Genomic DNA, 27,140 nt, shown 5'->3' with positions numbered 1-27,140 from the left:
TTAACATTTGTAAAAATGTATCCCCGTATGTGTAACAACTTACCCCGCCTACTTGGCCATGATTTGCAGGGTCATGCAAGCTTGAGACAACAACTTTCAGTCAATAATAATATCTAATGATGTCCATATTTGTGGTTTAAATTGATAAATGTTATGATTTGTTCACAGCTAAACAAATGAAACTAGCCAAAAAATTACCTACTCAAATATGACGCTTGGTGAATGGAGCACGAAATTAACATGAAATTGGAAATCCGAGGTGAAAGAGGCATGTGCAAGGCTAGGCTAGCTTGTTTCTGATCTGGTGAAAACATCACGTCACAATTGACCCTGTGTCACAACAGACCCCAATGTTCCCAACTATTTATTTTTAAAAAATTCAAATACTTGTTACTCTCACTATAGTTAAGCACCTTATATCCCACTGCTTCACATGAGATATTGGTGAATTTAATATTATTTTCTGTGCCAAACACCCAGCCTTATTGATTGGGTAGTTGCTTAATCTGCACTGTAATAAACATAACTGTCTCACAGGAAAAATTCTGCTGCCACCACCTTTAATACCTGTTTCATTAGTCAGCATTCATGCGCCTCTTTGATACATACGACACATATTTCTGAGAATTCATCTTATCTGACCCTGAAAACCTTCACTAAAGGCTCAGTAAAAAAAGTGCTGTAGCTCATACATGTGCAGCACATGATGAAGTGCATAAAAATAAAAACACTGGAGGACCAGAGTAAAGAATTAGAAATGAAAGTCTCCTCTTTACTAATGCAGTAAACCATTGCACAAGTCAAAATAACTTGAAACATGGAGGAGGAGTTATGAAACTTGGCACTATGCCCAGGGTGGACTCTCAGTGCCGAAACAGAGAATGAACACAGAGCTTTCTTTTACAGTTACTTGGTGCCTGACCTGAGTGTTCTGGAGGTGCATACCTCCTGTTCTCCAGCCGAAAATAAGCGGTAAGAACCTTTTGAAATCTTTCAAATTCCATAAAATTAAGGTCAGTCGGAGGGACTACTACAGCAGAGTCCCATATAATGTACTGTGGCATATGTGTTTTTATTAATCACCTCAGTATTGTGATAAAGTCTCTGTATGTCGTAAGGATCATTCGGGGGCGTTCACTGGAATGTGTGTCTGTGAATTGCAATTCAGTCTTGTGCTGTGCTTTACAGAACAAAATTGTTAACAGAGCATAGGACAGGTTTAATCACAGAACACCATTTTTCAACTCATAATAGTGAATCTGATTCCAGTTTGGAATAGGAATCATATGTTTGGTAGTTGAAGAAATTGTCAGTATTTTTAGATCATGCAAATAATCTGAAGAGAATTGCACTGCTAGGATAAGCTTAGTGTTTACATAAACTGTGTGACAATGTTTTGTGTGTATTGTCAAATAGGCATAGTACATTATGGAGGAAACAGTCCACCCCTGTCTCCTTGTGAAAGGAACCCCTGCATTTGATAATTTTATGCATTACAGTCCATATGCATGTACATTCTTGAAGAAATTGGGCAATATATAGATTTGATTAAAATCAATTAAAACCCATTAAAACATTTTGGTGGAGGTAAAATCACATGGTATTATCAGGAAAATGCAATGATTTTGCTGAAAGGTTTTGGGATATAACATTATTGTGAGGTGGTGCACAAGGATTCACTGTCATTTAAGCAGCAATTCGTAATGGAATCCATGAGACATTCAAGCAGACAGGATCTCCTGGTCAGACATCGTATGAAGAGAGGCCAGTCTGCCAAGGCACAGGTTAAAGGTGAAAAATACTGAGTGCAACAATCTGGTATTAGTAACTAACTACAACAGAATTAGTCACTTTAGATGTTCCAGAGAATGATAATTGTTCCGTTTTGGCAGGTCGCCAACAATTTGTCCTTCCCCAAGAACAGACAGCCCCTCCCTATCCACATAGACAGTATTAGTTTTTCTCAGGTATTACTGTACAAGTGTGGACACTGGCCCAGGGCAGTGGTTCCCAGATCATATTTGGAATGCTTAAATCAGTTTCACCCTTCTTCCCTCCATTGGAATTACATGGTACTGCATGAGGTGAAACTTATGTAGTAATAGATCCCATGTGTTTTGAAATATGGCGGGTGGTCTTTATTTTTTTAAATATGAAAGATTCTACAGATCCTAGAGCACCTGTTAAGATAGACGCGTGATCATGAACACCAGTATGTACCCAGATATTTAAATAACAAAACAATGCCCCCCACTAATAAGCGTAAAAGGTGAATAAATTACACTTTTGAATGCAATTCACAAATGATTATCTGTTAAGTGTTTATAGACAAGTTCATACAGTTTAAATAATGAAATTAATAATGAAAAACTGGTTTAAGGAGGTGGTTTTAATGCTGTGGCTAATCGATGTAAGCATGAACATATTAGGAAAGACCCAATCCCCAGATTGCATCCTAATAATGATTTTGACCCATTGCAACCACGTAGATATTGCAACATAATAGCAACTGTTTTTAAGTCTGAGAAGCAGTTGCAATCCTTTAGTAAATCTGGCCCTGTGTATGGTCTGACGAAGAGAACTGCACACAGTACACTATGGGCCTCATTTAACAAACGTGAGCCAAACGAAATTCATCATAAATCCATCGGAAATGCATTTCCACAAATAATGTGGGATTAATCAAAGTTTTCGGATAACAGTTTTTTCGTAGGAGCCAAACATCACAAGTGGTCTCAGCTGTTCGTATTGTGCACGGTAATGAAAAAGCAGTTGTAAAGCGTGTTTTGTTATTTTATTATTCCATTAATTAATATTTTATTTATAACGATATATATATATAATATCATATTTATTTTATTTACAGTGGCTAAATGATTTGATTATGTCGATTGGATATTATAATTATTCATATCATATAAAAATGCTACAGGATTCAAGATTTAAATGTTTCATTCCGGTAATCCTGATTCATTTATGCTTAAGTGGAGTTGAATATAAATTCCATAAAACATATATCGGGCATGGCGTAGCCTATTACGCCTATGGAACAACGATCTATACCGGTTCAAAATACACCTGCAAACATCATGGTAGGCTACAGAAGTGGCATGACATTTGTTGACGGGTGAGACGGGTGTGTGGGGGTTGGACCCAAAATGCATGACTCAGAAACAATAGTAATATAAAGACCCCTCAGGGCTTTATTCGGGACGAATGCCAGGAGAGTAGTCAACACAAGCAAAGTCCATACACGTAGATCCAGCCAAACAAAAAGTAAACAAACAAAAAGCACGGTGCCGAGGGAAGAGGCAAACTCGTAGTCGGTAGACGTGCAGGGAGGTCCGGTAGCAGGAGAGCTGTCAGCGGGGCAGATCAACAGACGGACGGCAGGCAGAGGCGTAGTCGTGGACGAAGCGGGAGTCGAAACCATGAAACAATCAGCGAAGCAAAAGTACAAAAACGGTAGGCGAGGACGAAGTCAAAAAACAAACGATGGTCACAAAACAGAAATCAATAAACAATGGTCGGTAAACAGGCGTGGATCGTAACGTGTAATCAATGGAAGTAAATGCTCAAGAGTTGCGTGGTAAACAGAGGCAGACAATTTCGCAGTGAACAGTAGCGCGACTGGGCTATAAATGCGGGTGTAGACAGGTGCAGACAATTAGTTAGAGCGTAGCAAGGAAATGGAAAACAGGTGCGATGGATGACAAGTTTAACAAGGAGATTAGTAATCGTTAGTAATAAACCTATCCTGCCCTAGCATTAGTAAATTAGTAAATGACATGCACGAGAAACGTAAGGTAACATGAACACATGATTAGTTTGTTCGTTTCTACCCAATCCTGATCTAGCATTAGTAGTTTTAGTAAATAGACAAATGGAAACAATTAGGGAGTGAAATGACAGAGAGAGAGAGAGAGAGAGAGAGAGAAAAGGCGGAACGCAAGGTTTGCGGAAAAACATGTAAAAGTGTATGCATAACAACGACCAGTAAACGTAACAATAAACATGCATCAAAACATAACACAAAGCAAAACTAAGACGATAATCACTACTTTTTTTTTTACATAAAAACTCAAGTCTGTCTGAGATCAGAAGCCAGCCAAAATCTGCAGAACAACTGTGGCAAGTTCTCCAACATGCTTGGAACAACCTCCCTGCTGACTGTCTTATAGAACTGCAGGACAGCGTTGGCCATCTCAGAGAAGTGATGCAGTTTTAACGCCGAAGGGGGGTCGCAAAAAATATTGATTTGATTCAGTTTTTAACTGTTCCGCCAAATTACTGAAATGTAATGTAAAATGTATAGTATGTTCATTTAGGACCTTTCATTGAATTATTTTTGAAAGAATCTTATCTGTACAGAATGTTATACAGGTGCCTAAGACCTTTGCACAGTACTGTATCTTATAGGAATAACACCCCAAGGATCTGTTTCTTTTTTGTCAAAAGCTTGGAGAGGTCGAGCTAGTGATAAATATATCACAGAGAACTCTGGCTTGCTGGATGAACTTCCCCCTGGTGACCTGATACTAGCAGACAGAGGATTGGATATAAAAGAGACTGTGGGCTTATATTGTGCAGAAGTGATAATCCCCAGCTTTACAAGAGGTAATTCACAGTTGCCTGCAGTTGAAGTGGAAACTACTTTAAAAATAGATCACGTATGGATCCATGTTGAAAGGGTAATAGGATTGGTGCTGTGGTGGCCCGATCGGAAATCGGTACACCACTGGAGTGGAACGGCCCGTGCGCCGGCGGCAAGTGCTAGGAAAAGTTATTAACCACGTGTATTTCCCCAGGTCGTATCTAACAGAGCCGCACCGGAGAGAGAGCCGGCGAGGAGAGTCAGAACCATGGCCAGCGACACGGGGAAAGACGCGTGGGGAATGTGAGGAAGAGACGATTAACCCTTCTCATTGGACAGGCGCAGCCGTACCGACTCCGAGAGAGAGAGGAGCCGTACAAAAGACGAGGCGCAACCACAGAGCGGGGCTGAGTACGGAGGGAGACGGAGGCGAAGCCCAGTGAGTGGGAAACAGCCATTTGAAAGCAAATAACGAGACCACGGTGGAAGCGGGTCTGCGGAGGCCCTACCGAAAGGCGCGGCCGGTACGGACCACCCAGAACCACCGACGGACCGGGAAACCTAACTTTTTGGCACCAGAACCTCATTAAAATACCAGTTTGAGGAACTACTCTTGCTCTCTCTGCCTCTCTCTCCCCACGGGGCGCCACATATGGTGGAGAATGCGGGCACAGAGACCCCAGCTATAGAGAGAGAGAGCAATAAAAAAAAAAAAAAAAAAAAAAAAAATGGAGGACGCCATCAACGCTCTACTACGATCACAAGGCGCCCTGCAGAAAGCCGTGGCGGAACTGTGCCAAAAGTCCAGCCCGGCGACAAGCCACCGGACACCCAAAGACGTACTGCTGAAGCAGACCCCGGACGATGAAATTGAGGCCTACCTCGAGACCTTCGAACGGGCGGCTTACCTGGAGAAGTGGCCTCAAGGCGCCTGGGGCTCCCTCCTGGCCCCATTCCTCAGCGGGGAGGCCCAGAAGGCGTACCGGGGACTGCCTCCGGCCGAAGCCCACGACTACCCCACCCTAAAAGCTACCATCTTAGCCCAGTATGGCTACAGCCTCCCCGCCAGGGCACAGCGGTTCCACCAATGGGCCTATGACCCCGCCTTCCCGGCGCGAGGACAGGTGATGAGCCTGGGGAGGCTAACCAAAAGTTGGCTAGTCGAGGGCGACGGGCCGCCCCTGCTCGACCGGGTGGTGGTGGATCGCTGTGTCCGAGCCCTGGCCCCGGACGTCAAGAAATATGTGGCCCAGCAGGGGCCCCGCTCCATTGATGCCCTGGTCAACCTCCTGGAGAACCACCAGGTGGCCCAAGAGATGGTCAGGGGAACCAAAACGGAAAGCCCACGAAGAACCCCAAGCGCGGTCTGACCGGAGCCACAAACCAGGCCACGGTGGAGAGCGGACGACAGGGACGAGGGACTCCGACGGAGAGAGACCAGACGGTGCTTCGCCTGTGGCTGGGAGGGCCACCTGAGCCGGGATTGCCCAGGGAGGGAGGAGTCCATGGCCACTGCACCTGAGACGGGCCGACCCTGCCACTACCTCACCACGTGCTGGGCCCACAAGGGCACTGCCGCCCCTAGGCTACCCGTCCGGATCGGGGGTCAAGACGCGGAGGCCTTGCTGGACTCGGGGAGTGCTATTACCCTGGTGAGACCAACCCTAGCAGGGGGGAGACGGGGAGAGGACATCGCCGTCACCTGCATCCACGGCGACGTACGAAGCTACCCCACCGCCGAGGTGACCATCATCACCCCTAGAGGCCAATTCACGGGAAGGGTGGGGGTAGTCGAGAGCCTCCCAGTGGAGGTGCTGCTGGGAAGAGACTGCCCCCTCTTTCTCAGCTACTGGAATGAGAGGGCGACCCCGGAGAGGCCAAGTCACACACCCCGACCCCGCCGGAAGGGCCACCAGGAACCACACCCGGTTTGGGTGGCCCCGGCCGGGGATAGTGAGGAGGAGGAGATCTCGCCCCAAGGGGGGAGGGGACCGACCACGCAACCCCCTACCGAGAGCACGGATACAGCCCCGGAGCGACCGGACCCACCACCACCCCTGGAGGCGGAAGGGGGTAGTGCGGGGGGGTTTTCGGAGTTTCAACCCGAACTAGAGAGGGCCCCAACGGACTTCGGCTCCGCCCAGCTGCAAGATCCCCTCCTCGCCCAGGCCTGGAGAGCCGCTGCGTACATTGAGGGCGTCCCACAAGGCAGGGTGAGTAGACCGGCCTACCCGTATTTTAAAATCCAGAATAACTTGCTGTATCGAACCTGCAACAGTGACCCGGGAGAGCTGGACCAACTTCTGGTACCCCAGAGCCACACCTCCAAGGTGCTCTACCTCGCCCACACCCACCTGTTGGGGGCCCACCTGGGAAGGGAGAAGACGTATGAGCGGATCCTATCTCGCTTTTACTGGCCTGGCATCAAACGGGCAGTGGAGGACTACTGCCGACAGTGTGCGGAGTGTCAACTTCACAGCCCCCGGGTGACGTATCGCAATCCACTAATCCCTCTCCCCATTATAGATGTGCCCTTCCGCCGAATTGCTATGGACATAGTGGGACCCCTGCCCAAGTCCAGCCGGGGTCACCGTTACATCCTGGTAATCGTTGATTACGCCACCCATTACCCGGAGGCCGTACCCTTACGGGCCGCGACGGGGAAGAGCATCGCGAGGGAGCTGTTCCTCCTCTTCAGCCGGGTGGGGATCGCGGAAGAGGTCCTGACAGACCAGGGGACATGTTTCATGTCGGGCGTGATGAGGGAGATGTGCCGCCTACTTCGGGTCCGACAAGGTCCGTCTACCACCCCCAGACCGACGGGCTGGTAGAGCGGTTTAACAAAACCCTCAAGTCAATGCTGAGGAAAATGATCACAACGGACGGTAAGGACTGGGATCATTTATTACCGTACCTATTATTTTCGATACGTGAGGTCCCACAGGCATCCACGGGGTACGCGCCCTTCGAGTTGCTGTATGGGAGACGTCCCCGAGGGCTACTGGACCTCGCGAAGGAGGCCTGGGAGCAGCAGCCATCCCGACAACGCACCCTCCTGGAACATGGGGAAGCTATGGACCAGCGGATGGCAAAAATCTGGCCCATGGTCCGGGAGCACATGCAACAGGCCCAGAAGGAGCAGGCTAGACTGTACAACCGAACAGCCCAGGTGAGAGAATTTCAACCGGGGGATAAGGTCATGGTGCTGATCCCCACCAATGAGTGCAAATTTCTGGCCAAATGGCATGGGCCCTACGAAGTAGTAGCCAAGGTGGGGCCAGTGAACTACATGGTAAGACAGGTGGGCCGGAGACACCAGCTCCAAAAGTACCATATTAACCTGCTAAAGAGGTGGCACGAACCCGTGCACGACCCTGCTCCCCTCTGCTTAACCACAGGCGGCGCCACCGGAACACCAGAAGTGGCCACTGGAGACCTGCTGACCGACCGGCAACGACAAGACCTCCGCGAGCTGATGTGCTCTCCCACCTCCCGGGCCGGACTACAAAGGTCCACCACGACATCGTCACGGAGCCAGGAAGGAGGGTTCGACTGCGGCCCTACCGGATCCCGGAGGCGAGAAGGCAGACCATCCGGGAGGAGGTGGCGAGGATGCTGGACCTGGGGGTCATAGAAGAATCCCAAAGCGCCTGGTCCAGCCCGATAGTGTTGGTCCCAAAACCGGACGGCAGTTGGAGGTTCTGCAACGACTTCCGGAGGTTGAACGAAATCTCCCGGTACGACGCCTACCCCATGCCCCGGGTGGACGAGCTGATCGAGCGGCTGGGACCCGCTCGCTACCTCAGCACCCTGGACCTCACCCGGGGGTACTGGCAGGTACCGCTGACCCCCCAGGCGAGGGAGAAGACGGTTTTCGCCACCCCGGATGGCCTGTTCCAGTACCGCCTCTTACCCTTCGGAGTGCATGGAGCCCCCGCCACCTTCCAGAGGCTCATGGACAACCTGCTGAGGCCCCACAGGGAGTATGCTGCTGCCTACCTCGACGATATCGTCATTCACAGCGCTGATTGGGAAAGCCACCTCAGGAGGCTGGAGGCGGTGCTCGGGGCGCTCCGGGAAGCCGGCCTGACAGCTAACCCGGCTAAGTGTCGCCTGGGCCTGGAGGAGGCCGACTACCTGGGCCACACCGTGGGACGAGGGTGCGTCCGACCCCAGAGCCAAAAGGTGGACGGGATCACCAACTGGCCACGACCCACCACCAAAAGGCAAGTGCGCACATTCCTGGGCCTAGTGGGGTACTATAGGCAGTTTATACCTGACTTTGCCACCAGAGCGGCCCCCTTGCACGAGCTGACCAAGAAGGACCACCGGCACACGGTGATATGGACCGAAGCCGCCGACCGCGCCTTCCTAGACCTGAGGGCCGCCCTGGGGAATGAACCAGTACTGACCACCCCTAACTTCTCACAAAAGTTTGTTCTGCAGACCGACGCCTCTGAAACCGGACTTGGTGCGGTCCTATCCCAAATCCAGGACGCCACCGAGCACCCGATCACCTATATCAGCAGGAAATTGCTGAAGCATGAAAGGAATTATAGCACGGTGGAGAAGGAGTGCCTGGCCATAAGGTGGGCAGTCGGAAAGCTCAAATACTATCTGGTAGGAAGGGAATTTATCCTTATAACCGACCATGCCCCATTGCAATGGATGTATCGGTGTAAGGACACTAACGCCCGGGTGACCCGATGGTTCTTAGAACTACAAAGTTTTAAATTCACGGTGGAACACCGAGCCGGGAGACTCCAAGGGAACGCGGATGCCCTGTCCCGGATGAACGAGGGCCTCTTTGGTGACGCTCCCGCCGAGGGCGTGGAGCTGAGGGGGAGGAAATGTGGTGGCCCGATCGGAAATCGGTACACCACTGGAGTGGAACGGCCCGTGCGCCGGCGGCAAGTGCTAGGAAAAGTTATTAACCACGTGTATTTCCCCAGGTCGTATCTAACAGAGCCGCACCGGAGAGAGAGCCGGCGAGGAGAGTCAGAACCATGGCCAGCGACACGGGGAAAGACGCGTGGGGAATGTGAGGAAGAGACGATTAACCCTTCTCATTGGACAGGCGCAGCCGTACCGACTCCGAGAGAGAGAGGAGCCGTACAAAAGACGAGGCGCAACCACAGAGCGGGGCTGAGTACGGAGGGAGACGGAGGCGAAGCCCAGTGAGTGGGAAACAGCCATTTGAAAGCAAATAACGAGACCACGGTGGAAGCGGGTCTGCGGAGGCCCTACCGAAAGGCGCGGCCGGTACGGACCACCCAGAACCACCGACGGACCGGGAAACCTAACTTTTTGGCCGGTGACTTTTTTTCCGTTTTTCTGAGAAAGAAAGTTTATTTTTGGGACGTTGTAAAAGTGCCCTGAAGGCACACCAGAACCTCATTAAAATACCAGTTTGAGGAACTACTCTTGCTCTCTCTGCCTCTCTCTCCCCACGGGGCGCCACAGTGCGCAACAAATACACTATACTGTCAGGAAGGCTGGCTATTAATTATCTGTTGCCATATGAAAATTCAATACCAGTTGGTAAGCAACTGTCTGCTGCTGCTTGACCAATATGTGTGGCTCCATTGTTTAGTTAAGGGGGCATGGATAGGTCACATCATGTAGTTTCTAGTGAAAACAGAAATGCACTGTCAGTCCTATCAAGGTAATATCCATTACTGTACATGCATTGACTACTTACATGAAAACACAGAATCATAATCAAGATGAAATGCTGAACTTGTCAATAAATCCTTGTCCTTTTAATTGACAAAAATCTGTGAAATATAGCATGCCAATATTTGTACAATGGCATAGCTATCTGTTTTACAATTCATTTAATATGCAGTGTGTTTATTTTCTGTTCTTGCAAGGAATCTGCTTTAGACCCATGCACTGAAGATGAAGCCATTCATAATTGCAATTTAATTTTAATTACCACTCTTCTCACAAATAAAAGTCACACGAGATCCTCACTGTATCTAACAGTAATGAATCAGGGCCTGTTCTTCATGTTCACATCCCCACATTGTTGCTTTGGAATGAAACTTGGTAATTATTGCATATCATATAGCTTTGACAAGAATATTTTCTGGGTCTTTAATTGAAGTAGAGTACACTGATTTAACCCTTAATGATCAGTCTTAAGTTAATTCATAAGATGATAGACAAGCTTCCTCTTCATTGTTTTGCTGGAGTGGAAATTGATATTCTGTACCTCACTGTATGGTGCCTTTGAAAATCCACTCGGCAATAACCAGTTACAGTCTTGGCAGTGACAGGACTTGGCAGTGAGTATTGGCAGCAATTTCATCTACAACCATGGTGAGTCGTTTTAACGTTACACAAACTATTACTGATAATAGCATTACCGTAGAGGCTTTGTTTGCTAGCTAGTTAACGTTAGCTAATTACTTACCTTTGCTTTAACCAGGATGCGGTCATCGGGATTGTTGGATTCCATTGGTAGTCACTCACCCAACCATAGACAAAGTAATTCTATGATTCGAGGGACTTGTATGCTTTAAATTATTGACAGGTGTAAGCACTGATTGTGTTCACTAAGTAATGGTGCACTGTGCATCCGTACATGATGGCTGCGGTTTGTTTTGAGTGACGTCAGGGAATACTATGAATTAACAAGCTGGTGTACCGTTGTCACAAAGACCCAGTTACCTTGCCCGGAAAAGGGAAACCGGGGCCCCCTGCTGGAGCCAGACCCGGGAGGGGAGCTCGTCGGCGAGCGTCTGGTGGCCGGGCCTTATCCCATGGGGCCCGGCCGGGCACAGCCCGAACTGGTCACGTGGGGTCGCCGCCCTGTGGGCTCACCACCTGCAGGGGTCGGCATCGGAGTCGGGTGCTTTGCCCAACGGGCAGTAGGCAAAGGCGGGGATCCGGGCGTGCTGATCCTCGGCGTCGTAGACTGGTTCTGGGGACGTGGAACGTCACCTCTCTGGTGGGGAAGGAACCGGAGCTAGTGCGGGAGGCGGAGCGGTACCAACTAGATATAGTTGGGCTCACCTCCACGCACAGTACTGGTTCCGGAACCAAACTCCTGGAGAGGGGCTGGACTCTGTTCTTTTCTGGAGTTGCTCAAGGTGAGAGGCGCCGGGCGGGTGTGGGGATACTCACAAGCCACCGGCTGAGCGCCACTGTGTTGGAGTTCCACCCGGGGAACGAGAGGGTCGCTTCTCTGCGACTACGTGTCGCTGGGGGGAAGGCTCTGACTGTCATTTGTGCGTATGCACCAAATGGCAGTTCAGAGTATCCGGCCTTCTTGGAGTCACTGGGTGGCATCCTGGAAAGGGTGCCACCCGGAGACTCCATAGTTCTGCTGGGCGACTTCAACGCTCACGTGGGCAATGACGGAGAAACCTGGAGGGGGGTGATTGGGAGGAACGGCCTGCCTGATCTGAACCCAAGCGGTGTTTTGTTATTGGACTTCTGTGCTGGCCATGGATTGTCGATAACAAACACCATGTTCGAGCATAGGGTAGCTCATAAGTGTACTTGGTACCAGAGCACCTTAGGCCAAAGATCGATGATCGACTTTGTGGTCGTATCATCAGACCTGCGGCCGTATGTCTTGGACACTCGGGTGAAGAGAGGAGCAGAGCTGTCAACTGATCACCACCTGGTGGTGAGTTGGATCAAGTGGCCGGGGAGGCTGCCTGACAGACCCGGTAAACCCAAACGTGTAGTGAGGGTGAACTGGGAACGTCTGGCGGAGGCCCCTGTTCGCGAGGTCTTCAACTCCCACCTCCGGAAGAACTTCTCACGCATCCCGGGGGAAGCTGGGGACATGGAGTCCGAGTGGGCCATGTTCAAAGCCTCCATTGCAGAGGCGGCAAGCAGGAGCTGTGGCCAGAAGGTCATCGGTGCCTGTCGGGGCGGCAACCCAAGAACCCGCTGGTGGACACCAGCGGTGAGGGAGGCCGTCAAGCTGAAGAAGGAGGCCTTTCGGGCTTGGCTGGCCCGGGGGTCTCCTGAAGCAGCAGACAGGTACCGGGTGGCCAGAAGGGCTGCAGCTTCGGCAGTCGCTGAAGCAAAAACCCGGGTATGGGAGGAGTTCGGGGAGGCTATGGAGAAGGACTTTCGGTTGGCCTCGAGGAAGTTCTGGCAAACCATCCGACGACTCAGAAAGGGAAAGCAGGGCTTGTCTCAGGCTGTTTTCAGCAGGGGAGGAGAACTGCTGACCCGGACTGGGGATATTGTCGGGCGGTGGAAAGAGCACTTCGAGGAGCTCCTGAACCCGAACAACACGTCCTCTGTGGAAGAGGCAGAGCCTGAAGACTCGGGGGAATCTGCACCTATATCCCTGGCGGAAGTTGCTGAGGTAGTCAAAAAGCTCCTCAGTGGCAAGTCGCCGGGTGTAGATGAGATTCGCCCTGAGATGCTGAAGGCTCTGGACATTGTTGGGCTGTCTTGGCTGACACGCCTCTTCAGTGTCGCGTGGAGATCGGGGACAGTACCTGTAGAGTGGCAGACCGGGGTGGTGGTCCCCATTTTCAAGAAGGGGGACCGGAGGGTGTGCTCCAATTACCGGGGTATCACACTCCTCAGCCTCCCTGGGAAAGCTTACTCTAGGGTACTGGAAAGGAGGCTCCGACCGACGGTCGAACCTCGGATTCAGGAGGAGCAATGTGGCTTCCGTCCTGGCCGTGGAACAGTGGACCAGCTCTTTACCTTGGCAGGGTTGCTGGCGGGGTCATGGGAGTTTGCCCATCCAGTCCACATGTGCTTTGTGGACTTGGAGAAGGCTTTCGACCGTGTCCCTCGGGGAACCCTGTGGGGTGTACTGCGGGAGTATGGGGTACCGGGGCCGTTGTTACGAGCCATCAGGTCCCTGTATAACCAAAGTGAGAGCTGTGTCCGCATTCTCGGCACAAAGTCAAGCACGTTTCCGGTGGGTGTTGGACTCCGCCAAGGTTGCCCCTTGTCACCGGTCCTGTTTGTGGTATTCATGGACAGGATCTCAAGGCGCAGCCGAGGTGAGGAGAGTGTCCGGTTTGGTGACCTCAGAATCGCATCTCTGCTTTTTGCGGATGATGTGGTTCTGCTGGCTTCATCGGACCGTGACCTTCAGCACGCACTGGAGCGGTTTGCAGCCGAGTGTGAAGCGGCCGGGATGAGAGTCAGCACCTCCAAGTCCGAGGCCATGGTTCTCTGCCGGAAAACGGTGGATTGCTCCCTCCGGGTTGGGAACGAGTCTTTGCCCCAAGTGAAGGAGTTCAAGTATCTCGGGGTCTTGTTCACGAGTGAGGGTAGAAGGGAGCGTGAGATCGACAGGCGGATGGGTGCAGCGTCAGCAGTAATGCGGGCGTTGCACCGGACCGTTGTGGTGAAGAAGGAGCTGAGCCGGAAGGCGAAGCTCTCGATTTACTGGTCGATCTACGTCCCAACCCTCACCTATGGTCACGAGCTTTGGGTAGTGACCGAAAGAACGAGATCGCGTATACAAGCGGCCGAAATGAGCTTCCTCCGTAGGGTGGCCGGGCTCAGCCTTAGAGATAGGGTGAGGAGCTCGGACATCCGGAGGGAGCTCGGAGTAGAGCCGCTGCTCCTTCGCATCGAAAGGAGCCAATTGAGGTGGTTCGGGCATCTCATCAGGATGCCTCCCGGGCGCCTCCCTTTGGAGGTTTTCCGGGCTCGTCCAACTGGGCGGAGACCCCGAGGGAGACCCAGAGCCCGCTGGAGAGATTATATATCTCTCCTGGCCAGGGAACGCCTCGAGATCCCCCAGGAGGAGCTAGAATGCGTTGCTGGGGAGAGGGACGCCTGGAATACCCGGCTTTGCCTACTGCCCCCGCGACCCGACTCCGGATAAGCGGGTGACGATGGATGGATGGATGGATGGTGTACCGTTGTACCTAATATAGTAGTCACTGAGTGTATAATGGACCGTTTCATCATATCAATGGAGATACAACCCTTTTAAATGATCTTATAGTTACCTGATATCTGGGTACCAGTATTTAGTGGACACACCAAGTGTATGGCCATATAGGCAGTCAGTCTATATACATGTAGTTCGTCTGTGTGGTTAATAAGACCTTAGGTATCATAATCTCTTTACCAAAAAAAAGAAAGAAAAAAAATTCTAATAGGCCCTGGTCCTTATCTTTGTTGTGCAGGTAGCAGTTGAAATTGCACTTCCCTCTAGGGTCTTTCAGCGCACTTATCCCTGGTTATGGGTATGCACTTTGTTGTATGTCGCTCTGGATAAGACCGTCTGCCAAATGCCATTAATGTAATGTAATGTAAACATATCTATTTACGATTCTTTTTTGGACTAGCCTATTTTAATTAGCACTCAAATCTGAGAATGTGCTATACATATCTGATTACGTTGTCACTTTATTTGCATTGAGCATCAAAACTGACACAGATTACCAACCAAACACAGATATGGACTGTTCCAGATATGGACTGTAACCATTGAAATAGTTAGACAAATCCAACCCTTGCCTGTCAAAAATAAATGAAATTTGAACAGAAAAATAATTTTGAGAGCACACAGACTGCTAGCGGCAGTTTTGCAAAGACTGACTTCACTCGTGCATAAGTGTTTACATTACATACCTGAGTACATTTTGGAGATAATTTCTGCTTGCGAGGGAGCGTTTTGTTAGTGCAAGTGCTTTTTGAACGCATTTGTTTCATTTTTGTCCCATTGTGCTTTGTCACTGATTTCCCACCGTAGTAGATGTCTCCAATATATTCAACAAAATGAATGTACAGTCAGGAAATTCTGTGCAGCGGCAACATTATGACTAGTGGTGGTGTGTAGTGATTATTATCTTCAGCATGCTGAAGAGAGAACTTTCTATGAACAAGACCTTAGCATTATGCTAAGACACAGACCAAGAGTTTGAAGGTCAAGACCAAGATCCAGACCAGGGGAATAGTATTTATCCTATACTATGTGTCAAAATGATTTATGACTGCCTGTGATTTATGACCCCACCCCAGCTTGATTGACAGGTTGGTTTGACAGACAGGCCAGTTTGATTGACAGGTCAGTTTGAGTGACAGGTCAGTTTTGGCCGACCGACGTTTGTCAGTGAGATTTTTCACCCAGGAAGTGTTTAAATGGAACATGGCCGCTGCATAGATTAGGAACCATGACCCACAGATTTTACACGTGGGCGACCTATATAACATTTGTTTGAGCATTAGCCTACAGACATGTATGCCAATGAAATTTCGACACTCACCTCTAGACAAGCGTGGACTGCTCTGCAGATGGTGTAGTGGTGACCAAAGAAGCATTTAGCAGCGCTGCCAAGAATCCATCCAGTGGGTCTACACTGTGAATGGGGACCAATGCCGGAGGGTCTCCGCTGTGGCTATCATATTGACATGGATGGAGATGTTCCAAAACATTTTGTTTTTCAACCTGCATGGTGGTGAGGAGTACAACTCTAACAGCACTTGTGGTGTTCTGTGCGAGGCCTGTGACTGGCCTGATTTTATGAAACACTATGAGGCAGTCACCTGTTGTGTAAATGATGAAAGTAGATTTTTAAGCCAGACCAGCGACACTACATGCAGACAGTCGATCACGATTCTAGCAACGATGAAAACTATGGATAGGGAAAAAAGACTGATCATTAAGGATAACATTTTTCGGTCTGACACATCTTTAACTGCTGATGGTAACATTGCATTCTTTCTGTTTGATGATCTGAATTTGTTGAGCAATGCAGTTATTCAAGCCAATAACATTTTTGAAGATCACCGGATTTTGAGCTCATTCCACTCTGTGCGAATTGACCTGTATCGGAGGTTTGAGACAACTACCATGTCTAAAGAAGAAAAAGATGAACAGAGACTGTTCTTGAGTACTTTAACACTTGTGTCGCTAAAAAATGTTTTGAAATGTTAAAACAGTGTCTATGCACATTCATGTACATTATGAAGTTGTAGGCTGAATAGAAAGTTATGACAGTGTCTTTTAGCGTTTTGGTGAACTTTTAAAATAAACCCCTTTTTTTTGTAATTATTTTGTTGCCGTTTTGACTTATTTAAACACAAAGCATACACTCACACAGTACTCGTTAGGTTGATGCTTACTTCAAGGTGTGGTTACGCATATACTCGATAGGCTGATGCTTACTTCAAGGCGTGGCTAGACATATGTGGTTCTTCCAGTTTCAGAGACCTGGCTCATTGATGAGAATGCAACACCCCCCTTTGTAACTGTGCAGAATATAAATGATGTGGATGAGCCATGCTGTGGATGCGGAGACCAACCCAAAAGCTCAACCGGTGCCTTCGGATGATCCTGATGGCTGCATTACAACACCGATGGTTAAAATCCTGAAGATGATCATCGCATGCCTTCTTGACACAACAATTAAAAATCAGCAGAAGAGCAAGCGTCTGGGGTGTGAATATGACCACCCCAGCCAGATGCAACACAGCTGTCTCTTCAAACCAGAGACATTCTACTGTTAGGACAACTTTGACAAGCTTGTCACCAAAGTGAAGAAACCGTGGCTAGGGGACCTAATTCTCCAAGACGTTCAAAGTGTTTGGTCTGAAACCAAATCCTGTTGACACAATAGTTTCAGAGCTCGAGGACGAGCCGTATACCCGGGAGAAGCTGTGGGAAATCAAACTGACTGACCTGGGGGCTTTCAGTGACAAGATTGTTGCTGAAGTTCAGAGGGATTTCTGGGGGGTTGAGTGGGCAACGCAGGAAGAACTTTGGGGCAGTGTGTCTGAAGGTGGACAGTCACAGATGACGGATGTTTAGCAACACTTCACAGTAATGACAGATAGTAATATGTATTTTGTGGCTTTTAAAATAATGAAAATAAATGCTTTGTATTTTTAAATCTATTGTCGTTAATGCATTAGTGGTAAGGATGGATGCTCAGTGTCTGAAGTCGGTTTACTACACACCTTCTTACAAGGGTTATTTTGGCGGTAAAACACATTTAAAATAGTCTGTGTTCGAAGACACAGGTGCACATGTCTCACAGTACAGTTTCTGAGTGGTTAGCTGGAGAGGATGCCTATAGCTTCACAAGCCTGTACGCATTAACTATAAGAGGAACCAAGTGATAGTGCATGGCATCGAGATTCAATTTCAAGCAGACCTGGTTGGTATGACTATGTACACAAAGAAAAATGACAACTTCAAATATATGTTGACAGCAAATGCATGGACACGTGTTATAAAACAACAAAATGGGTGTGGAGGTAGCGAAAGCATTGAAATCCATACTGAAGGAAGGAAGAATACCTCAAAAACTACAGACAGTTTTTTAACAAATATTTTCAGGATGTAACTGTCAGATACAATATTCAGCATTTCACCACAGGCAGCAAGCTAAAAGCCAGCATTATTGAATGCTTCAATAGGACTATTAAGGGCAGAATGTGGCGGTATCTAACAGCCAGCAATTCCAAACGATATGTTGATGTCTTGCAAAATTTTATTACCTCCTACAACAACAGTTATCACCGGAGTATCAAAATGAGACCAGTGGACATATCCAGTAAAAACGAAGATAATGTATTTAAAAACTTGTACAGGCTGAGGGATGCAAAAGATAAGACTGTTGTGTTTAAATACAATACAGGCGATGTTGAAATGACAGCAACGATTGGCCATATGCCGATACTACTTTTTAATTGGTAGCAGAAATACGAAAGTTTACCCAATCACATTACATTACATTATTGGCATTTGGCAGAGAGACATACAGTTGCTTAGATGAAGCAGGTGACAATCTTCCCCTGGAGAAATGCAGGGTTAAGGGCCTTGCTCAAGGGCCCAACGGCTGTGCGGAAGTTCAGCTAGCTACTAGCCTAGGTTTTATAAAATGGGGGGAGCGACGGATGAGGAGGGCGAGAGAACAAAATCAGACAAGCAACCAGCAGCAAAAAAAAACAAAAAAACGGTTAACATTGTATATTTGCAAATATGGTTTAACGCCCTGCATTGAGCGTCAAATGTCAGTTTTTCACAAATCAAATGTGGCAACCCTAGCCAGACAAAGGTTCAGATTTTTTAAAACCGCTTTTAAAATCCTCTTAAACCACTTAACCATACACACCGGATCTGCAACGTTATGTGGTTTATTATGAAAACCAGGCCAGTGGGGTGTTGCCATATGTGGGCAGTACTGTAATTTATGGATCAGGGCTTGGTGGAATCTTTCATGGACTTTTTCGAATGGCCGTGCCGCTATTAAAAAAAGGGATCAATATTGCAAAACCACATCTCAAGTGTTCAGTAATGTCATGACAAGGGCAAGTGGTGAAAGGTACCCAGATGGTTCAAGTATGCTTGTGATATCACGCAGGTCTGTGAAAACCATGCGCAAAGAAAAACAAAACAGTTTGTGAGAATGTGTCAGTGTCAAAAAAGAAGCCAAGAGGTAAACAATATAGACAATATACATTTTTAAACCATATTCTAACCATGCCCCTGATACATGATATGTCAGAAGAGTGTGTTAAGTCAGAGCTGGACTTCACAATTCCATTGACACAAACAGCGATAGAAGAAAAAAACACATTTGTAGAAGTACCCCCTATAACGGCAATATCTGACCCATTGGAGTTTTTCATCGCAGGGACCTGTGAAGACTATATTGACCTAAACAATACACTGTTAATATACATACGACTCAAAATCACAAGACCTGATGGGGCAGCCATCGCCAATAAACTATCTTGGGGCTACTGTTTTTTCTCTTGTTTCGTTGGGCAACAGACTGATCTCACAGAGCTTGAACACTTACCCATACCGTAGTATCATAGAATATTTAATGAACACACTCTGGAATCACTTTTCTCTGCGGGGCTTTTTTACAAGGATACAGCCGGACATATGGATGTAGCAGACCCCGCTGGCAATAATAATGGTCTGACGAAGAGAGCCACCTTTACAAATGGCAGTAATGTGTTGGAATTGCTGGTACCAATCCACAATGATATATATTATTTCAAGAAAAATGTATGTTAAACGGCGTTGATATTAAAATATGAATGACCCGATCAAAGGATGAATTTTGTCTAATGCGCAGTGACGCCATGGCATACAAAATAAACATTCTTACAGCATCCTTATTTTCTGTATCCCCTGCTGTAAGACTAGGTCACGCTCAGGCATTACTCTCGGCTACTGCAAAATATCCTACTGATAGAGTGTATCTAAAAAAATGTCCCATACCTGCTGGGACGCGTGTCTCCAATCAGGAGAATTAGTTTTTAGGAACACTACTAAAATCTATTGTTATAGGTATGGTCGACAATGATGCATTTACGAGTGCATTCAAGAACCCGTTTTCATTCAAACACTATGATCTAGAATACTTAGCGGTCTACGTGGAAAGACAACAATATCCAGCTAAGCCTCTACAACCCCAATATCGTGCAGGGGCTGCCGTACGTGAGTTTTACCAGCTAGCACTCGCTCCTGGCAGACTTAAAATCTTAAAAATAGAGGCCTAGCTATTGACCGAGAACACTTTTTGAAAGGCTACACACTCTACGCATTTAACCTCACACCCGACGAAGAATGTGGTCAACATTCATCACTAATTAAGACTGTAAATCTACAGTTGGAAACTCGTTTCAGACAACCTCTGCCACATACTATCAATCTGATAGTTTACGTTATATTTGATAGCATAATTGAAGTATCCAAATGTAGACGGGTCCTAGTGGATTACTATTGAGACAATTACTGAGACTAACAGCCATTATGGACAAAATTTCTGCAAATACACATTTTCTTGGCGTGTTAGCTTGTGACCAGTTACCTGAAAGACCTGTACAGAAATTACCTTCATCGGTAATAATTAATACACACAGCTAGGATCTCTCTGGGGAACACTGGTTAGATGTCTACATAACTGAGGGTCGTATCAGTTGTTTTTTGACAGTTTTGGAAACAGACCAACCACAAACTGTTTCCACCATCCATCTATAAGTTTTTAAGAACTTTGTGTTCAAGACTACATTTCTCAAACAAACAGGTTCAAGGCCTTATGTCGATCACGTGTGGTGAACACTGCATTTTTTTCCTCTATCATATGTCAAGAGGATTGATGATGATGCTGATGCTGGAAAATAAAACAAGACAACAAAAGTCAAAGTTTTATTTATCAACAATGTTGAAATATACAAAACACATTTTCATAGTGTGCGTTGAGTACTGTTTCTATTCACAACGTAGTGGTCAACAAGGTCAATCAGTGTGTCTAACTTGATCGCCTTTGAATTTTCAGAGTAATTCCTTTTGCTTTCATACATAGCTGTCCAATACCCATATGTCTTTGGACCACCCAAGAAAAATTCTGCGATGTAATCCCTGCAGCCTATTTCATCCACCAGATCTCCTAGATAGGGTCGTAGTCACCATCCTTATAAACAAAGACAACACTGTCTGTGTCACTGTACAACAGTCTATCACCCAGCTTATCCATAAGATTGTACAATTCTAATGGCGCATAGGCCGTTGTGAAAGCACCGAGAAACACGTTTATGTTGCAAGTTTGTCCACCATTTCCATCTGCATGATGCCACTGAATCAATGCCACGTCTTCAACCTAATACTCTCCAGGATTCAACCTAATACTCTCCTTTTCAAAATAGTCATCAATATAGGCTCTCTTGTCGGCCTCTGACACAGCATGCTCTGGGTAACCACTAGCCTCCTGTTTGGACTGAAGAAAAGTTTTCACATAGTCAAATAGTGTGTCTGACCTTTGGGGGAAATGCCACACCTTGTCTACCACATAACTCTTCTCAATAGCTTTCATCAGCTCAATACTAACCCAACATCTTGAAATCGTGTAGTAATGCCCATCGTGAAGATATAAGAATGACATCCTATTGTCGCTTGTCTGATATTATAGCAACATGTTTGAATCCGATCTGTAGAATTCAACAATTTTATTCTCTAGGGCGCTCTCAAAACATCTTTAAACCCAATTTTCTCTTGTACTGTAAAACCTGTGCTTGTATGTATGTCTGTAGAAACCTTCTCTCGGGTGTTGGTGTTTGCTTGCGGGTCCATATAATGTGCGAGACAGATTGTGAAACACAGGTTGTTTGAAATGTTAGAAGGACAAAATAAATTCATCCTATTCTTGCTAATCACTTCATTGTGCGCAAGGTCGTGCAGCTTTCTATACACCCCACCGTTCTTGCTCAGTGTTATAGAAACTATTACCTCTAAGTTGTCATCAACCATGATTTGTGTGTTGCTCTGCAAAACTCTTTCAATGCTCTGTGTGTTGCTCTGCAAAACTCTTTCAATGCTCTGTGTGTTGCTCTGCAAAACTCTTTCAATGGCAAGAAATGGCCATTTTCTGGTGTGATCCAGAACATCGTGTTCACATCAGTAGTTAGGCTGGACCCTCTCAATGTAATGTTAAAAACGTCATTTTCCCCAGCTAAGGTTTTAGAAAACTCAACTATGTCTCTCAAAGTATTGTGTAAATACAATGCAGTATGCAGCTATATCTGTGTCAGGGAGCCCCCTGAAATGAAGCAGCCTGTGTGAATCCAGACTTAAATCGAAGTCTTTCCACTATAGTATAAACACCGACCACACCACACTATCTTACCAGCCTTTCTACATCCACACTGTCTAAACCATGATTAGATGAAACATCGGGGTGACTGGCAGAGCATGTAGCGCGTTATAGAAAATGTTGATGTCATCAGACATACGGTAAACGGAAACATCATTCATGAGGCTATCTGTCAATTTGTCTGTGCCTTGGGCACTATCCACACATTTACAAAGCGTTAATAGTATGCAGAGTGTCATTGAACACCACAATAGCCATTGTGTGTTCGCATTCGTCATCTGTGGTTTGGGTGGCGGTGGCTTTTAACCTTTTAGTTATTTAAAACCTTTGACAATGTACCCCAATTGACTTTACACAGAGTGAAAACTTCACTGATAAAACTAAGCATTTGTAACGCATCATACAATTCTAAAGAAAACTAATTCTGTAAGAACAAATAAAATCAACTCACTCAAAATGAAAGAATCCATCATAGTCTTCTCAAGACTTGTCAACTCAATAAATAACCACGCTGTTCCCAGGGTCAACTTTATACACCTCTAGATCAAATAAAATTTACAACTAACTTCTCTTGGTCAACACACGTCGCAACATGGCCAGCAACACAAGGAATCATAAATAATAACTAACGCACGGATGGCTCCTTTCAAACCTTGTCAAGGGGAGTCGCCATTAAGTAAGCCTACATCAAACTACGGGAAATTTCTGGATAAAAGATCTAACAAAAACAGGCCGTAGACAAATGGTTGTCTCCTTTTAAACACTTTCTGGGTGTGTCGGAAACTCACTGACAAACAGCTGTCGGCCAAAACTGACCTGTCACTCAAACTGACCTGTCAATCAAACTGGCCTGTCTGTCAAACCAACCTGTCAATCAAGCTGGGGTGGGGTCATAAATCACAGGTGGTCATAAATCATTTTTGACACATAGTAAAGGTTAAATACTACTCCGGGGCCCATTCCAATCCTTTATATTCGCTCCTCCAATCAGGAGAGGCTAGGAAAAGTGACAAGAAAAATAAATTAAGATCAAGAAAAGATGAATTAGGCAAAAAGGAATGTCCTTGCTCCTTCAAAGGCCCTTGAGCAAGGCCCTTAACCCTGCAATGCTCCAGGGGAGGATTGTCTCCTGCTTAGTCTAATGAACTGTACATCACTCTGGATGAGAGCGTCTGTTAAATGCCAATAATGTAATGTAATGTAATGTAATATAAGTTACAGACGTGGCAGATGGGGAGAGGTAGATCCACAGATCGGGAGTTCCTAACTTCTACTTCTAGCTTCAAACTTCTAACATTTAAGGGGTTGGAATGTCCTTAAAAATGGCGGACCTCAATCAAATTTTTCTGGGCAAGTAAAAAAAAAAGGTGAAAAATAAGCGATTGGAATGAGCCCCATGTTTATGTGGTCTCATGAGGTCTTGAGACCAAGAGGTCTAGAAACGATCTAATGACAAAGAGTGTGTAATATATTTACCTTTTATTTAATTTTTCCAGCAGTGGAGCTTCACAGTCATGCCAAGAATGCACGCACTGGCTGTGACCATTCACTTCATGATACTCATGTTGGCTGGATGTCAAGGTATGTGGAGTACATAGATGAGTCTTTGTCTACCATATGGATCTGGAATGCTTACACATTTTTCACACCCTGTTGAAAATCCAGCTATGCCAGCTTTACCAGCTTTTTAAAATGGATCTGGTCAAGCTGATCATAAACAGGTCTAGCAGGGTATGAGCTGGTCAACCAGCATGGCCAAGCTGGTCATAAAGCTGGTCTAGCTGGGTATGAGCTGGTCAACCAGCTAGCACTGGTAGCTTGTCTGTTTCAAAACCTAGCTCGAGCTAGTCATACCATGTCTATATTTGTCATGTGGGGCGGCCTGTAGCGTAGTGGTTAAGGTAAATGACTGGGACACGCAAGGTCGGTGGTTGTAATCCCACTGTAGCCACAATAAGATCCGCACAGCTGTTGGGCCCTTGAGCAAGGCCCTTAACCCTGCATTGCTCCAGGGTCGGATTGTCTCCTGCTTAGTCTGCACGTTGCTCTGGATAAGAGCTTCTGCCAAATGCCAATAATGTAATGTAATGTCAAGCTTGGTCTGCAAGTCATTTTTTAACAGATGTTTTTTCATTCATCCATTTATTTGTATTTGTCAAGGTTTTAAACTATCTTTGCACTTATCAAAATGTACCAAACTGAAAAAGCACCATTTTCCATTCTATTGTATATACTGTATTTACATATTTTAGAGTGTTAAACAAAATAAATGCAGTTTATAAAATGTTTATTTCATACAGTGCCATGAAGAAGTATTTGCCCTCTTCCTGATTTCCTCTATTATTGCAATTCGTCACACTGAATGGTTTCAGATAAATTCATTAAAGGGATTAACAAAGTGAATTATAGGGGATTCTTCAGGATTCTTTGCGACATAACCAAATTAGGGTTCAGCTTCAACTCATGGACAGATGACCAGCCATTCTCCTTATGAATTGTCTACTGCATAGCAATAATGATACACTGTCCAGTTCCCTTGCCAGCAAAGCATCCCCATCACCATGTTTGACATTTTCTACGATGTTCTTACTGTGATATGCTGTATTTGCTTTACACCAGACATAATGGGTCCTGTATCTTTGAAAAACTTTTGATTTCTCTGTCCATAGAACGTTATCCCAAAAGGCTTGGGGACCTTTTCTGCCAAATCTCTTTCTTATTGTAGAGCCATGAACACTGACATTAGTGGCAGCTAGAGAGGCCTGCAGGTCATTGGATGATTTTCCCGGATCATTTGTGACTTCTTGGTTGAGTTTTCACTGCACCTTCAGAGGAATTTTGGCAGGCTGGCCACTCCAGGGGAGATTCACCACTATTCCGAGTGTTCTCCATTTGTAGAGTAAATGGCTCTCACTGTGGTCCAGTGAAGTCACCAGAGCCTTAGAAATGGCTTTGTAACCCTTTCAGAACTTTCATCTCTTTGGTAGGTTCCTTTGATCAAGGCATACCAAACCTGTGAATTTGTCTGAATTAAAGCAGTTGGCTCTAAAATTCCTCAACAGCGAAGTGAAAGATTGATATCAAATTATAGGAGGTGCTTCATTGCAGTTATTGCTACTAAAGTTGGGGCAAGCAGTTATTCATATTAAGGTGGCAGCTGAGGGCATTTTTTTTCCCCAGCTGAATGATATGTGTTTTGTCTTTACTCAGGTTCCCTTTGTCTAATATTACATTTTACCAAAAGATCTGAAAACAATCAGTGTGACAAATTAAATGATATAGGAAATCAGGAAGGAGGCAAATACTTTTTCAGGACACTGTGCATGGCAAAAATCTTTATTTAAAATAGTGGCAAGCTTTACAGATTGATGACATAATGACATGGGACTCGGGATATGCATCTACGTATCAGAATGTTAAATAGCCACTGCATTGTAAGCTGCTGTGGGTGTTGGACAAAGGTTTTAAGTGTAATCCATTTTATTGAAGTATTTTTAAAAACACCTAAGAAAACACAGTATTTTTATGTGATCATTATTGAACTATTTAAATTCAAAAAAGGTTTGAGAACCCCTGACGATCTCTTCTCCCTGTGTGTCGTTCCTCACCAGACGTCCAGGTGAACTGTCTGTTCTCAGAGGAATGCCTACTGCCCTGTAGTTTCACAATATCAGAGGAGGAGGTCATTCACTGGAAGAGGCAAGACATAAATGTCCACAGCTTCTACTATGGAACAGACCAGCTGCAAGTCCAGAACAGTCAATACAATGGGCGGACCTATCTCTTCAAAGACCTCATCGCCCAGGGAAATGCCTCACTCCTGCTGCAAAGGACCAAAATTTCAGACGAGGGACAGTACAGCTGCTACACTAGCACAACACAGGGATCAAGGGAGGTCTTCATCAGTGTAAACGTGAAAGGCTAGTTATAGTCATCTCCTGCGCAAATTTATGACACAGCATTTCTACTGGTGGAAAGCATGGTTTCCTGTGCAACTAGGATCATGAGTTATTAGTTCAGTGTATACTCCAATCAGAGGTGGGTAGAGAGTAGCCAAAAAATGTACTCAAGAGTACTGTTACTTTAAAATAATAAGTAGTCATCCAAAAAAACGACTTGATCAAGAGTACCTACTGAAAAAGTACTCAAGTACTGAGTTACAGAATGACTGTCTGATATAGCATACATACAGCAAGATCAACAAAATTTAAATTAGTGGTTGACTGATATGGGTTTTTAATGGCCGATGCTGATGCCAATATTCAGATAACAGGGTATAATGATATAATGCTGATTTATAGATTTTTTTATATTATACATTTTAAATTTCTAATAACATACAAAAATATAATCATAATAAATTACACAAATTACAGTCATCTGTATTTAATAAAATTGAAAACAGTATACAAGGTCAATATTCTGATTAAAAACTAAGGAATCTCAAGAGTATTTCCACTATAGCACATTACAATCTAATATAAATGGTTATCTTATCCAGTAACAGCTTGTATTAGATGGCATTTTCATAAACTGAGATAGACAAATACATATCAGAGTCTGTATTTGGGTTAAACAACTAATTAATTTCATGTATAATTCCCTCCACATTACAATCTAATGTAGGCTATATGTTATCCATCCAGTAACCGGTTGTATTAGATTGCAGTGGCGTACCATGTGATAGAACTAGGGCATTCAGTAACATTACCTTTCAAAGTAAATTTCCATTTACTTTGCCTGATTAACAACTGATTTGCTCAGTAAATAGCCTGAATTAAAGTAGTTTAGCACCACTGTGAATTTAAAATTGCACTCAACTTAAATAGTTTGTACTGATCCAGTGCCTTCTTAAATGTAATTATATTCTGTAACAAGATGATAAGAAAATGCTACAATGCGAGATTTGCCATCATTATTGAACCATTTAATTTCATGTTGTAGTTAGGATATTTCTTTGTCATTATCATTTCATAATCGTTCAT

General features: G+C 45.8%; 1 long non-coding RNA gene across 1 annotated transcript; it reads left to right on the top strand.

Annotated features, from left to right (window-relative positions):
* The first annotated feature begins 915 nt into the window (after window positions 1-915).
* On the top strand, window positions 916-26,069 carry LOC133125980 (uncharacterized). The gene is made up of 3 exons (XR_009708492.1): window positions 916-972; window positions 23,652-23,736; window positions 25,767-26,069. It is a non-coding gene; the product is annotated as an uncharacterized LOC133125980 (long non-coding RNA).
* The last annotated feature ends 1,071 nt before the right edge of the window (window positions 26,070-27,140 follow it).

The sequence above is a fragment of the Conger conger genome, chromosome 4 (assembly GCF_963514075.1).
Source record: "Conger conger chromosome 4, fConCon1.1, whole genome shotgun sequence".
Classification (NCBI taxonomy): domain Eukaryota; kingdom Metazoa; phylum Chordata; class Actinopteri; order Anguilliformes; family Congridae; genus Conger; species Conger conger.
This window is presented reverse-complemented; position numbering and strand designations above follow the sequence as displayed.